The sequence below is a fragment of the Oxyura jamaicensis genome, chromosome 4 (assembly GCF_011077185.1).
Source record: "Oxyura jamaicensis isolate SHBP4307 breed ruddy duck chromosome 4, BPBGC_Ojam_1.0, whole genome shotgun sequence".
NCBI lineage: Eukaryota > Metazoa > Chordata > Aves > Anseriformes > Anatidae > Oxyura > Oxyura jamaicensis.
Window position 1 is genome coordinate 82319898 of NC_048896.1, and position 4842 is coordinate 82324739.

The following is a 4842-nucleotide window of genomic DNA, read 5'->3' on the forward strand; positions in this document are numbered from 1 at the left end:
ACGCTGTCACCCCTGGGACAGTGACGGCCCAGCCTGTGTGAGAGAGTCAGTTCCCTGGGCGACCTTCAGCTTTGCAAAAATGGCAATAAATTAGCTCTCTTCCTGCATGTCTGTGCAGCACTTTATTGGGGAAAGTAGGCATAGGCTGCTACCTGCTCAGCTGCAGCAGAATCAGGGCAGCATTTGGAAGTGATATGTACCAAAACAGAATGCTTCCCCTCTCCTCTTCTCGTTCATTTCCAGTCTTCTAGATTGCTTCCCTTTTCAAGAAAGATGCCTTTGTGTATAAATACCTGATGGGGGGGAACAGAGAGACAAAGCTGTAAAACCTTTCTCTGTAGTGCACACTATCAGAACAAGAAGCAACTATTTTCGTATTACTAACAGTTTGATATTTTAGTTGGTGCAGAGCAGTGCTTACACTAAGTTAAGGACTTTTCTTCTTACGCTTCCCAGTGAGGAGGCTGCGGGTTCACATGAAACTAGGAGGAGACAGAACCAGGCCTGCTAACCCAAAGTGGACAAAGGGATGTTTCATACCATATGATGTATGAAATATGGTCATATGGATAATAAAACTGTGAGGTTTGGATAATCTGATACTAAATCTGGGGAGGTTTCCTGGGGAGGGGTGAGGCTGCGCCTTGTCTGGCTTGGCATCAGCCAGTGGGTGGTGTTGAATTTCATTGTGCATCACTTGCTTTGTACTTTCTTTTATCTTTACAATTGGCATTTTCCCTTCCTTTTCTGTCCTATTAAACCGTGATTTTTTTACCCTTATTTTTCGATTCTCTCCCCCATCCCCCTGTGGGAGTGGGGTGAAGTGAGCAAAAGGCTGTGTGGTGTTTAGCTGCCTTCCATGTTACCAGAACAGTGGCACTGCTTGAGCAAATGGTACTGCGAGAGGTTGAGCAGGATGGTTGTTCAGAAGACCGAGGGTAAGACAACCATATGACCACCAGAGGTCCCTTCCAATTTTAACTGTTCTGTGACTGCGATTCTGCGAGAGCTGTACCCGAAGTTAAGGCAGGCACATAAGGAATGAGCATCTTGCAGCACTAGGCATGCTCCACCCACGCCTGCTCATCACCATTTGGAAACATGTCTTGAACCACTGTCAACTCACACCAGTGTCTTAGAAACAGAGACCCTGCCATGCAGAAACCCCATCCCACCACAGGGCTCCCACCATCTCCCACCTATCAGTATCATAAAATCACCAAGAGTGCACTGATATTTACACGCACAAAGAAAGCTAATCTGTCTTAGAGGATGGCAGAGCAAGAGTAAAGCATCCATGGGCCACATCATGTCTCACACTTTGAATTCTTTTGGGTGGCCTGCCTACAGTCAAAGGTGGATGGATCAAAGATACCCATTCTCAACCCAGGAGCTCAGGTCCCCACCACCTTAACAAGAGAGATATAATACATTAAGGGACTTAAGGGCATGTTCTCATTTACTGGCATACACTCTTTTTGCCTCTAGAAAACTCTGGACAGGCAGCTGTGCTTTTGTCACAGAATTTTTGATGTTTGATAGATGATTAGAAACTACCAACACTAGCACAGACCAGTCTGTCATGTGTCTGAAAATCTCAGACAGCTATTGTGGAGTTGCAATTTGACATCAGCAAATGTACTATATGGACAACAATTCAGGGGTGCATCAGATGTATGGTTCTACACATGCTGAACAGACAGAAATATGGCACCCTTGTGGGTGTTACTATGTATGCAGCAAGGCTAAAGAGAGCTTTGGAGGTGTCTTGGACTCAAAGCAGTCACTTGTGCAGAACATGCCACATTTCTGGGAAACTGCAATCACCACCATTGTGTGACAGAAATGGTGCACACACTTCTGCATCTGACACATTCCCATAGTATATCTAGTGATGGTATACTGGGGAAAAAATTGCTATATCTCTCTGAACAAAGCCTTATAGTACCTCGCACAAAATCAGGGACATAAACTGAAACTTCTCTCAAGGAAATGTCCAAATAAGGGTAAGGAAGCTGGTGAAGGGTCTAGAAAACAAGTCTTAGAAGGAGCGGATGAGGGAACTGGGGTTGTTTGGCCTAGAGAAAAGGAGGCTCAGGGTAGACCTTATTGCGCTGTACCATTGCCTTAAAGGCTGTAGTGAGGTGGGTATTAGGAGTAAATTCTTTACTGAAAGGGTTGTAGGTTATTGGAACAGGCTGCCCAGGCAAGTGGTTGAGTCACCATCCCTGAAGGTCTTCAAGAAATGTGTAGATGTAGAACTTAGTTGCATAGTTTAGTGGTGGACTTGTCAGTACTAGGTTAAAGGTTGGACTAGATGATCTTAGAGGTCATTTCCAACCTGAATGATTCTATGATTCTGTGAAATGCATTGTGGCATAAATCTTCTGAAACTAATGCAAGTCCAATGTGTTACAATATTCTTTTCCTGCACACCTATCTATTTAAATGTCACTGTTTTTAAAATCTTTTTTTTTTATATTTTTTTTTTATTTTAAATTTAAATTTTTTTTTTTAATCTCAAACTCTCTCTCCTGCCCCCCCCCCCCCCCCCTCAATCCCAAGCCTCCAAGACAGACTTAGATCCTCAGGGAAGTTGGAGCCAGTACATACAAAGAAATATGGTTTCTCAAACTACTCCACCTGTTTCTACTAAATAATTGTTTCCCTTTACGATGTTTAATATTTCAGAAACTGAATTTTCTTTAACAATCCATTATCAAGAGCTGACTAATCCAGATACTTCATTATTTGTATGGAATGCAATGCAAACACAAAGTAAGATCTTCAATAAAAAATAAGTGATGGACAGCAGATAAGGTTATATATTACGCAAAGGAATGATATATTGCCCAACCCATTCCTGTATTCTTTCTCACTGTCGGGCTAGTTCACATTCACCATTTTAGTCTTTTTTTCAAGGGATGCTATTATTATTATTTCATATCAGTCAAAAGGAACTAATATGAGCTATATAAAAATGGCAGTGTAATAGTAAATATCTTTAGGACATCAAATAAAATCTGTTTTGAATTGAAAGTGAAAAAGGAGATAATTTTTTTTAACTATAAATGTCAAGGTCAGAATTAAATCTGGGTTATTTATTTATTTTCATCCTTTACATTGACAATATCAAAAGACATATTTCTGAATCAAATATGTCACTATGTTCCAAATCAAAATGGAAGAAAACCATTTTTTGCATCACAATTTCTATTATTTGAAAAAAATATATCATAACTACGTATCTATTTGCAAACTTGAGTGCAGTTCTTTCATAATGCTTTGTATTTTATGTTACTGTTTGCATCTTTTAAAATCTGGCCTACATGTTACATCACAGAGAAATTATAGCCTCATCTAAATTTACTAGGACTATTACTAGTCCACATTCTAGAAATCCCCTTAAACTTTTGTTTTGGAAGGGATACAAGAGGAGAACTGTATCATTGTCTGCTTGACCCAATCTTATTTCTAGTAACCTAAACTGACCACTGTAGATGGTGCAGCAGTCTAAACAGACCTGTGGTTTGACCCATTACAAATGTTTTTCTGTTCTTAGCATTGAAGGTAATTGGATTGTATGACTTTCCTAATAAGTTTTGTGTTTTGTTTTTTTGTTTTGTTTCACAGAGAACAACAGTGCCATTCTCTTTTTTACTTTTTTTTTTTTTTTTTTTTTTTTTTTTGGTATTGCTTAGCTCTGATATTCTGCACTCACAATGTAAACAGATTGCCCTTTGATGTCAGGAATAACTCCTTGCATGTTGATGGAGCAGAATATCAGAGATGAAATCAATCATATGGCTTAGAGACAAGGATCCATCTGCATCATCATTCTAATTTGAAAACATATTTGGAGCCAAGATAAAATACAATCTTGCGTGGAGCTGAACATTATACTGATCAGCAGAGAAACCACTAAATGCCATTGAAGTCTAAGGGAAATAAAATCAGTGAGCAGATTGAATCAAGTTGTCCAGCTGTATTTCTTTTCAGCAATACAAATATGTGTGGTGTATGTATGTGCACATATGTATTATTAAATTAATAAACTGTGAAATGTACTTGCAGACAGACATAGTATTTGAATTTGCTGTACCCTGGTGGGGTTTTAGTGCAAATATCAAAGGATGTTATATTTTGACACTGTTAGTTTGGGTCAAATGCAATGCCTCCTGAAGACAATGGAACGGCTCTCACCAGCTTCAGCATGAAATATGTCAAACTTAGAAAGCTGCTGCTTGTGGCAGTTGACAGGAGGTAGACTTAGCTGACAACAGTGTTAACATCTGAACTTTACTCAACACTCTAGGATATGGGAATAACTTAGTTCTAAAAATAGAGGAGTACCTTGAGCGTATACAACCCCTGAAGCACTGTGAAAGTGCCTGTGTTGAAAGCCTTTGAGATGGGCAGATTGTGAGCACCGATGCCAGATGGCTGTTGGATGCCAAGGGAATTTGAACAAACTAGCCAAGAATTGGGTATTCTCTATCTAGTGCTAAAAGTATCAGTGTCCACTCACTTAAGAATGGAATGGGAATCCCCAGAGAGACTCATGGACCTCACAGACCTGCCCTACAGCTAAGTACCCTGCAGCTGGAAGCACTGGAACCACTACATTAACTCTCCAACTGTTTTTCTAGATGGCACTGTCTCTCCCATGGAGCAGGGAAGTTGTACAATTTCAATAATTGCATGCATCTATGATTAAGGTGTTTTGACATCCAATAAATGTAGTCTCTAAACTTTTGGTCTCGCCTTTAACTACAACATTTCTTCCTCATGAACCATACCTGTAGTCTCAGAGAGCATTGTTTGGAAAGGGATTATTATTAC